We start from the raw sequence: 12,041 nt of genomic DNA on the forward strand, positions 1-12,041 counted from the left end.
TAACAACAAACTTTAGCAAAGACATAAATATGAAGTTCGGTCTTGATAAATGCAAAACATTGCATATACATAAAGGTAAAATACTGGCTGGTGATTACAACATTGATGAAGAAATACATATCAAATCTATGGACATTAATGATACTTACAAATATTTAGGCATCAAACAAAATAAATATATAAATCACACGCAAATAAAACAAGATCTAATAGCAGAATACCTAAGACGCGTCAATATACTATGCAGAAAACACTTACATTCCAAAAACCTGTTTAAAGCCTTAAATACTTACGCTATACCTGTACTTACCTATTCTTTTGCTGTAATAAAATGGACCAATACGGACATATCAAACTTACAAATAAAAACAAGAACCACCCTTACAAAGCATAAATATCTACACCCCAAATCAGCTATTGAAAGAATGACCATCAAACGAGAAAAAGGAGGCAGAGGACTGATTGATTTGAAAGTTCTGTGGGAAGGCCAGCTTAGCAATATTCGTAAATTTTTCTACAGTAAAACCAATAGTCTTATACACCAAGCTGTGATAGAGCTAGACGACAACATGACACCCTTGAATTTAACACAGAGAGAGATGACTTTTAATTCAGAAGAGCACAGCACTAAGGAAAAGCTAAACACATAGCGTCAAAAACAACTTCATGGCAGACATCTTCAAGATCTAGAACAGCCGCATGTAGATCCCGTAGCATCAAATAAATGGCTTAAATTAGGATACTTGTTCCCCGAAACAGAAGGCTTCTTAATTTCAATCCAAGACCAAGTAGTAAATACCAAAAATTATAGAAAATTCATAATTAAAGACCCAAATGCACTAGATGATAGATGTAGGAAATGCCATAGACAACCAGAAACCATCCAGCATATAATTAACGCATGTCCAGTTTTAACTCAGAATGATTAAACACACCGACACAATCAAATTGCACACTATGTCCATCAAAAACTTGCCATTAAATACAAATTATTGCCTCCTAAAGTAGAACCGTACTATCAATACACACCTAAAGCCGTTCTAGAGAGCCCCAGTCACAAAATATATTTTGACCGCGCCATATTAACCGACAAAACCATATACTGTAATAGACCAAACATCACCGTAGTTGACAAAAATAATAAAATTGCTTACGTAATAGATATAGCCGTCCCTAACACACACAATTTAAAAAGATCCATAACAGATAAAATTCACAAATATTCCGAATTGAAAGATGCGATACAAAGGATAATTATGGAAGTTAGATAAAGTATACAGGGTGTTTCTTGTAAGGTGTCAAGCCGAAGGCAGGTGATAGGTGAGGACTAGACCTATCGATTTCACCCCCATGTATGTTCTACGATTTTTCATAGTTTAGAAGTTATCGTTAATTTTGAGATTTTTTCAAATTTTATGACCTAGTGGCTTAATTTTTTTTTATCTTTTTTTTGGGTTGACTTTTCTCAGATTTCTTTTTTTGACAGATTCCCTAGTAATTGCAGATGTTTGAAAAAAATAATCACCTTCTTATCTTTGATGCAAGATACAAAATTTTTGCTAGAAAAATTAAAAATATGCTTTTAGTAGAACATTCTAAAATTTTCAACTTAAAAGTTTGAAAAAAAAAAAGAACTTCCATAGGTCCAAAATAATTTTAAAAACTGCGCAGTTTTCTGAACTTTCATAGTGACACAAAAAAACATGTACTTAATAGGCCATTATTTTCTGTAATCGCTCTACTAAAGTAGTAAGTCGGAGATTCCGTTACATGTTTTTGACTTTCTTAGGACTAACTAATGTTTGCAATCCACTATGTTTACGTTACGTAGAACACGTTTAAAAGACAATAACTGAACAGAACATTTTTTATCCACAACGAGGAAGCTCTTGCCCTTCATCTGACCTGATGGAAAGTTGGAAACTGATGGATGATCAGCTTCACCCGGAACCCTAAACCACAGAGGAATTGGCTGTCCTAAATAGGTAGTCTTACCACTAGACCACAGTGGTGATTGTTACTTTACGATTAAATTTGATATACCTACCTATTAGAGTGTGAGAGAAAGGGAAAGAGATTGTGTGTGTGTGTGTGTGTGTGTGTGTGTGTGTGTGTGTGTGTGTGTGTGTGCGTGCGCGTGCGCGTGCGTGTGTGTGTGTGTGTGTGTGTGTCTGAGAGAGAGAAAGAGAGCAAAAAAGGGTGTAATGATTTAATTTAAAGTAAATGTTCAAAATGTCCACAGCTGACCTGAATGCACATTCAACAACGACGCAAAACAATTATTCGTAAATTTACAAAAGCTTCTTGCATTCAAATATGGTTTTGTGCTTCAGTCAGCTTTGTCCGCAGTTCATCAATATTTTCATATTCCCTTTTGTATGCCAGATGAAGAGCAAGAGCTTCCACGTTGTGGATAAAAAAAATATTTTCAGTTATTGTCTCTAAATGTGTTCTACATAACGTAAACTTAGGGGATTGCAAATATTACTTAGTCCTAAGAAAGTCAAAAACATGTAACGGAATCTCCGACTTACCACTTTAGTGGAGCGATTACAGAAAATAATGGCCTATTAAGTACATGTTTTTTTGTGTTATTATGAAAGTTTAGGAAACTGCGCAGTTTTTAAAATTATTTTTTTCTCATACATATCAGTTGAAAATTTTAGAATGTTCTGCTAATAGCATATTTTTTATGTTTCTAGCGAAAATTTTGTATCTTGCATCAAAGATAGGAAGGTGATTATTTTTTTCAAATATCTGCAACTAATAGGGAATCTGTCAAAAAAAAGAAATCTGAGAAAAGTCAACCCAAAAAAAAGATTTAAAAAAAAAAGCCACTAGATCAAAAAATTTGAAAAAATCTCAAAATTAACGATAACTTCTAAACTACGAAAAATCGTAGAACATACATAGGGGTGAAATCGATAGGTCTAGTCCTCACCTATCACCTGCCTTCGGCTTGACACCTTACAAGAAACACCCTGTATATCGATTGGAAAGGAAATCGTTAACTTAGAAAGACAATATTTTACAGTTATTTTGACTAATAACTACACTACTGAATCAACTTTGATGAAAATGAATGTTTTGAGATAGGTACATACCTCTTCTCTCAGCAACCACTTGAAACTAGCGTTGTAGTGCTACGCACTGCGGCATTATGCTGGGTGGAAGCCCTTTTGGCATTATTACCAAATTAATTTATACGCTGTCCAAATTTGTAATTTTCTGTTTTAATGTGCCAAATAAATGTACCGATATTATTTCTTCTTAAGAATAAAGAAGTCAATATAATTGAGAAATGTGATCAGCCTTGTCAGCAAATTTAATTTAGTCAAATCTAATCAAATACAGTGTGAGTCACGTTAAAGTGTACATATGAAAATAGACGAAACTAGACCTATTTTTATCGACAAAAAAGAGGTCAAAAAATTTTTGAGTTTTTTTTTTTAAATTTTTTATAGAATTTTTTTCTTCCAATTACTTATTGTAAAGAAAACGTAATAACTTTTAAACTAAGCGGTATATCCTGATAAAATAAAAACAGTAATAGTGCTAAATAACAGGCGATACTAAAAAAATACATAAAATACACAAAAAAGGCCAACAAATAATAAAAAATGATACTTTTTGAAAAAAAATTGCTTTTAAATTCGTGTTATTTTGGTTATTTGATAAATTTCTCCAAAAAATGCCCCTATAACCGGTGGTTTTTATTACTTTTTATTATTTTCTATCGTATTACCTTCGTAAAACCAAAAATCGCATGTCTCTATCTCTATCACAACGTTTGAACTAAGCCTCTCCGGGCGCGCCATTCAACGCTTCGTTAACAACGAAACTGAAAATGGCTCTAGATTTGTAATTTGGATAAAGACAAGTTAGATTTCAAATAAAAACAAAAGATTTCGAAGTAAAATAAGCATTTTAGTTAAAATTAAAATTGTCTCTACCTGTGGCGGAGAATAATGTTGTGGCAGGCCTTTGTTCAAACGATCATAGCAAATGTTGTAATAGGGATAGAGACATGCGATTTTTGGTTTTACAAAGATAATACAATAGAGAATAATACAAAGTAATAAAAACTACCTATTATAGGGGCATTTTTGGAGAAATTTATCAAATAACCAAAAAAAACACGAATTTTAAAGCAGATTTTTTTAAAAAAGTATAATTTTTTATTATTTGTTGGCATTTTTTGTGTATTTAATGTATTTTTTTAGTATCGCCTATTATTTAGCATTATTACTGTTTTTATTTTATCAAGATATACCGCTTAGTTTAAAAGTTATTACGTTTTCTTTACAATAAGTAATTGGAAGAAAAAAAAATCTATAATTTTTTTTAAAAAAATCTCAAAAATTTTTTGACCTCTTTTTTGTCGATAAAAATAGGTCTAGTTTCATCTATTTTCATATGTACACTTTAACGTGACTCACACTGTATTTTATTAGCAGAACCAATGCCACGATAATACAGGTATCCAGTATCTGAGTCAGTTTCAATAATAATGTTCTACCGCGGATGGTACCATTAGACATTTATATTTCAGGACTCTTTCACAATTATTATTAGTTTTACTTATGTTTTCAAGTTTTATTAAAAGAAAAAAATTGGAAACTTCTCCATTATTCAATCTTGCTTGATGAAATCTTTTTCAATTTTCTTTACATGGTCATAACATTTTCACCATTCCTCTGCACCAATTTGTGAGATACACCTGAAAATCCCCATAAACTCTGCTCTTGTTGAGTGAGCAGAATGTTGAGTTTGCCGCGCGAGCCCATTCGCCCAGTCTGGACGCACCATAAGAATAATATAAAAAAACACAACCCTCCTTCTGACGCAGTTGGGTAATAAACTAAATGTATCAAAATATTTCAGTTCTACTTACTGTCAACCCGACGACGTGCTTTAAAATCAAAGATTAGCTTTGAATTATGCCTTATTTTACAATTCACATTAAAAACAATATGACTTGCTTGAGTTTTTTCGACTTTTTCACAAAAATAACAAATAGTCAAGAAGAGATTACAAAATTTCTGCAGCGGCTGACAGATTTCATAATTTTCTTTGACAGGTGACAATAAAGCCATAGACAAATGCCATATGAAAAACACACTTTTCCAATATTTTTGTTTGCCATGAGATTCTGGTACACCTATTATAGTATGATTATAATTCTATGATCAAGGTATTATTTAAAAATGGACAAAAAGAGAAAGAAATATTGTGCGGCGTTCGGGTGTTTAAATTCGAAAAGAAATCTACCGGATTTATCTTTTTTTTTCGCTTCCCAAAGATGCTGAAAGGTATGTTGGCCATGTAGGTAATCAATATAATATCTTAGGATAGTATAGGAACCTAACCTACCATGACTACTGCTCAGAATGCGTTCGTTCGTTTCAGCCAAATGAAGTCCACTGCTGGACAAAGGCCTCTCCCAAGGTTTTCCATAATGAATGCGTACTTACCTACATACGTATCTCATTACAAATAAGTAGATTAATATTTTTTCACTAGAAAGCAACCCTAACAGTGTAAGAAGAGTTCAGAGGCACGCGATAGAAAGAGACAAAACTTGTAGGTGAATAAAATTGTAGGTACGTAGTGCTGTGCGAGCTGAATTCCACTGTATCGCGTCGTAGCAAGACTCGCATTTATTTAAATCGTCTTGCGGAGTAATCCTTCTGTACCTGTACTATTACTTATTCTGTGGTAATGTTATTAACATGGCAACACCAAATGTGTTCAGTATAAAAGCCATGGACGCCCATTTTACCCTCTCTTTTCTTTTCGATACTTCGCTACGCACTGTGTGTTAAGGAGGCAGACATTATACCTTCCTCGTATACTACCCACATATAATAATATACGTTCTAACGTATTTTTCATATTTAAGCCTGCATTTTTCTTTTCGCCCGCATCCTATTTCCAATATTGTTATAGTTGTAATTTATATTTTTTCCTAAATACCGTATTAAGTCTTGTGGAGGTTTTAGATAAAAAAAAAAGATGAAAAGATCATTTATTCACCGAGACAAGGTAATACAACAAGGTAGATGTTACAATAGTTATACAGTTCAGCTTATCTCACCAGCAAGCTAGTGTGTGATTATTACATTTTTTTTTTATTGACACATGCATAGTTAAAAAAAAATCAGAACTTTCCAACTACAAACAAAGAACAGATAAATTATTTGAATTACGATATGTCAATAAAGATAATGTCAGTAAATATACGTCAGTTATTCGAATACAGTCAAGATTAATTTTAATTAATGACAGATTCATATTAGTACCACAGAATACATACAACGAACAATAGGTATTAACCACTAGAATTTATATGTCAGATAATCTTTTACCGAGTAAAAACATTTGTCAACTAATAAATTAAATAATTTTCTATTAAATAATGTTCCATTAAGCTCTCTCAGTTGAGCTGGTTTTATTATATACGACTGTGGCCATAACAAAACAGTTCCGACTATACAATGCAGTTCTCACCCTGGGGTGTGCTAGTTTGTTTTTGTGTCTGTCGCTAAATTTATATTGGTCTTCAAACTTGATAAATAAGTTTGGATACGTTTTTACAAACTTGCACAGTTCAAAAATGTACAGGCAGGGGAGAGTGAGGAGTTTGTGTTCCTTAAATATTGGAGCACAAGGCGTCCATGGGGGTACATTGAAGATAGCACGTAAACACTTCTTTTGTGCAATAAATATATTATTAGCCCTTACTCCATTGCCCCATAGTACAAGTCGATACCGAAGCAAAGAAGCGACATAACCATGATAGGCTAAAAGAGCAGTCTTAAAGTCTGTTATTTTCGCTAATTTCCAAAGACAATAGACAAATCTATTTATTTTAGTGTTCAGTGTGTCAATGTGAGGTGTCCATGAACAGGTATGATCAAGTACTATACCAAGAAAAGTTGTACTTTCGCTTTCCAAGATTTCCTCATCCTTATACTGTATTTTGAAATTGTTACTTTTTGGTTTCCTATTATAAAATTTAATATATTTAGTTTTAGAAACATTTACTTTAAGATTATTTGATGTTAACCAGTTTATACATTCATTAATTGTTTTATTGACTTCATTTACATGTTCTTCAATATCGTAATTACTTATAACTATCGAGATATCGTCAGCAAAGAGTGTACATTGATAAATGTGTTATGTCAGGTAGGTCATTGATATACAGGGTCCTTCTAAACTAACTACATTCCGTTTAATGGGGGCATCTATACGGTACACTGAACAAGTTCACCAAATTTGAGTATGTGTTTTATAATGATTTTATAAAGTTACATTTTCTAACAAAAATAAAAATTCATTTCGTCTTACATAATGGAACATGCTGTATTTTTTACTCACACAACAAAGCTGTAGTGTATTCATTCTGCACAGGAACACGAGACACAACACACACAACGCTCACTACCACTGCACACTTTTTTGTTGTTTACACTCGTGTCATAACAACTCACAGCAGTCGTCACAGCTGATAGACGATTAGCTGATCGACTGATTGGGCGAGTTATCACTTCAATGTTGCAGGCCTACTCTCATATCGTTGTCTATCCTTATTATCTTATGTTAATCACAGTAAAACGGATTCACGATACCATCGAAAAATCAACCAGCAAAGGCCATGATTTTTAAGGCGCGTCTTAGTCAAAAAGTCAAAAGTCAAAATTTCTTTATTTGTTTAGACTAATAAATAGTTCTTACAAATCGTCATATGCTCTTAAGGAGCCTCTACATGTCTCATAATCTTTTTACCCTACCAGCGCTTCGAGACCAACATTTGGCAAGTGCTGAGAAGAAGCGCCGCAACAAACTCAGTCACCACTGTCTGCCGGTTAATATAAATAAATAGAAATAGTAGTAGTAGGTACATTCGATTCAGGAGCAGTTCACTGAATTTACCATGCATTCTTGTATGGTGTATCATATGTAGTAAATTTATTTGCATTTGTGCACCAGTGCGTCATAGTTCACTTCACGAGCACTACAAAATGCACCTTCACACAAGAAAGCTAGTCAAAAACTGAATTAAATCAAAGCGCACGCGCCGACAAATGCCGACAAGCCACCCGCCCTTTGTTGACACAAAGACGCCGACGCCGCCAAAGCAAGAGCCGAAAAGTTGGCTTAGGCGTACAGTCGACAAAAAAGAAACTTATTTGTTTATTATTTTATCTGCTTGCTTTCGATTTCAATTGATTCGAATCTAAATTGTGGTGTTGAGTATTTCATGGTAAAATATCCTATAACAGATAATAATTAAAAAATAATCAAACTTATTGTTTTGTGAAGGTAATTCAATGGCGTAGTCAATTATTTAGAAACATTAAATTAGACTAATGAAGCAAATAAAACTCTTCAATTTGTTTGTATTGATATTCCATTTATCCTAAATCAAAGTCCATTCTTAAATTAATCGTTAATGTCATCACTTCTATTACAATAGAAAAGTAGATGAGGTAGGTACCTAATTAGTTAAATAAAATTTCCGAATCATTTCCGTTCCAACTTCGTATTTATTTATGACCTATCTTATGTACCTGTGATTTAACAATAAACACAATTTTAATTTGAATAGTAAAAAAAAGTTTGTTGCATTTCTTAATTTTATTTTGCTGACTGTACATTGCACTAGCCGGCGGCCGGCGGCACGTGTCTAAAGGCGGCGGCAAGTTCGTTTGCTGCGCCGGCTAGTGTTGTACGATACGACACTCGAGTCTTGGAATCATACTTATTAAAAGTTTGAAGAAAATAAAATAGCAATGAATTAAGACTGTGTGTTTATTATTTTATTGGACCGTTTTAACTTTTTGATTACGAAAATCGTCAGTCTTTAGATGGATACTTCTGATTCGATTATTTGCGTTTAACGCAATTTTATTGATATTATATTTGTATTGTGCGATTTATTTCATTTTCAATTAGGATATAACATACGGATGATGATATGAAATCACTCATTATTGCCTATTAGTATACACCAACTCAAGTTCATATCGTGATTCAGTCTAACTCAAAGAACTTAAAATACTCGAAAGGACTCGGAAGACTCAATGATTCAAGTGACTAACGAGTCCTAGTCTTAAAAATAAACTCAAGTCTCGAAATAAAGACTTTTAAGACTCGAGGTTCTTACAACACTAGCGCGGTCGGCTATTGTGAGGGACGGCTGTCTTTGATACCGCCGACTCCGCCACGCATAACTAAGGATGTCAACTCCAAAATTCTTTCTAATCTTAACAATAATAAAACTATCATTATTTACTTTTATAAATTTATTTTTTTGTTTCTACGATGATTTTAATTATTATTATTTCAGTTTAAAATTGATAGTTGGGAACAATTATTTACTTCGGAATACTAAAGACTGCCGATAATCACAGGTAGATAATTCGATAGCGTTTAGTTTCTGCTATGATCGAGTCAATTACGAATCACATTTTTAATTTGCTAAGTGGATATTAAGCGATTAAAATTAACATGAAAAATGTGCCTGCATTAAGGTAGCGCATTTTCTTACATAACTTTTCAATTCCTATCATTGGAGGTCCGAAAATATTTCTCATACAATTTGATACCATAATGATCATTCTTCATAAAAAATTTAAAACCTACATATTTAAAAACATAATCATTGATATTCATAATATCACTAATCATACACTTAGTTTTTACTAATATTTGTTTTCATATATTTTTCTATACTAATGATCGAAACTCATAATCATTCGAATAAATAACTATAATATTCATAAATGTGATGTATCCTAATATATGTTTTCATAAATTTATTACTCATAAGTGTATTTATCCATATTATTGAAAATCATGATGTCTATATTCATGTTAAATCGTATTTTAACATTAAATTAATTTGAAATGGTCCAAAACAGGCAATATTTTGTGCCACAAAACTAACGTGACAGAAACGAATCGCTGCAAAACCGACTCCACGTAGTCTTGTCTGCCCTACCCCTAGAGTGTAATTTAAAAGCCGGAGGCGCGGAGGGAGGGCAGCCCTCGCCCGCTGTAACGAGGCTCAGGCACCCGGGTGAGCTGGAGCGGCTGAGGCTGGTCGCCGAGGCGCCGAAGGCGCCGATGGCGGTCCAAAAAGCCGAAGCTGCGGAAGCAAGCGTGGGTGCCTGAGCCTCGTTACGCAAGGGCGGAAGGGCTGCACATCCCGCAGCGCCGGAGACGAGGAGATACCAATGCATGCTGCATGCTTGCTTTCATGCTGCATGCTCTGCATGCTTATCTACTCTATTAAATTATATATGATTTTTTTAAAGATACGAGTATGTCTGTTATAAAGTAAATTATTCTGAACAACAACATTATGAGTTGAAGTATGTTCTTAGTAACAACATTATTAATTAAAACAATATGATCAATGAATGTTATGAAGAAAAAAGATCTGAAAATAAAAAATATATATTTTAAATGGTTCTTGGTAGTAACAGTATTGATAAAAAAATTATGATCACTAACTGTTATGAGCTCGGATGGTAGTAATAAAAATGTATGAATAAAAAAAGTATGAAAAATAAAATTATGAAGAGAGATTATTATGAACACAAATCGGTAGTAAGACAAAGAATAGGATTTAGAATTTTATGTGAGCCAATATAGAACCCTGCATTAACGTAATAATAACCGTTATTCTAAATTTCATAGTCATGGTAAGGGGGCGTCCATAAATTACGTGAGACTTTTAGGGGGGGGAGGGGGTCAACGAAAACCTCACTAAATCTCACGTGGGGGAGAGGGGGGGTCTCGGAAAATATCACGTAATTTTTCCCGCAAGAAATAGAATAAAATTGCCAGAAAACTGGGTTATTGAAGTAAAAAAAAAATGTTTTTTTTATGATGATAATGACAATTTATTCCAAGCCGTCTAAATCAAATTAAACTAAAAATGCCTCCATCTGCATAATTTTGTGAACACTAAAGATGCAGAATAAATGCCGAAATTGAGAAAATTCGAAATTAAAAAAAAACGTCATCGGCATCTCTATTGCGTAAAAAATTGGCCAAGTGCGTGTCGTGCCACGCGCAGTGTAGGGTTCCGTAGTTGTCTGTCGTTACCTACCACAATATATTTCAGAAGCAAGCAATTACTTCATCTAAAGTCACTTCATATTTTCTTCTAAGGAATTTTTACTGGTTAAGAAATTGTATAATACATGAGTCAAATGACTATTACTCTTAAACTAAGTAATGTATCTTAACCGTTATAGTTTTCCTTGAAAAAATTCATCCCCCTTTACATGCAGGGGAGCTACCCTAGAATTATTATTTTTTCAAAATTTTATTTTATCATTTTGTCGGCGTGATTAATATACATACCTTCACAAAATTACAGTTCCCCAATGCCAAAAGTTTCCAAGCGAAACCTCGGACAGACAGACAGACATATCGAAACGATAAGGGTTCCTTTTCAGGACTACGGAACCCTAAAAAATGACATTACATACGTATGAAAATATTATGTATTCGTCGTTAAAGTAACCAATAGTCAAATTTGACAGATGTCAAATGACAAATGGTTAAATAACAGAAAAAAATGTTTTTATAATAATGTTTAACTTGACTTTTAGTACATTTTTTAACTATTAGTTTACGTTTTATTAATATTTAACCATTAGTAGCAAAATTTAACAATTACTTATTTTAACTATGAATCAAAAAACTGGTGCTTGGTTGAAGCAATTGCTTGTCTTACTAAACGACCGGAAGCTACGGAACCCTGCACTGCGCGTGGCACGACACTGGGTTACTGATTTTTTCATATAAATGTAATAGACTCGAAGCATAGACATTGCAAAATAGGAATTTTATTAAATATCACGTGAGATTAGGGGGGTGGGGGAGGGGGTCAGGCAAAATCTCACCAAATCTCACCAAGGGGGGCGGGGGGGTTGAAAAATGGCCAAAATTGTCTCACGTAATTTATGGACGCCCCCTAACTATCCCATTTGTGTATGGCATAAAAATAAGTCATTGAT

Source organism: Ostrinia nubilalis (assembly GCF_963855985.1).
Source record: "Ostrinia nubilalis chromosome W unlocalized genomic scaffold, ilOstNubi1.1 SUPER_W_unloc_1, whole genome shotgun sequence".
Taxonomy (NCBI): domain Eukaryota; kingdom Metazoa; phylum Arthropoda; class Insecta; order Lepidoptera; family Crambidae; genus Ostrinia; species Ostrinia nubilalis.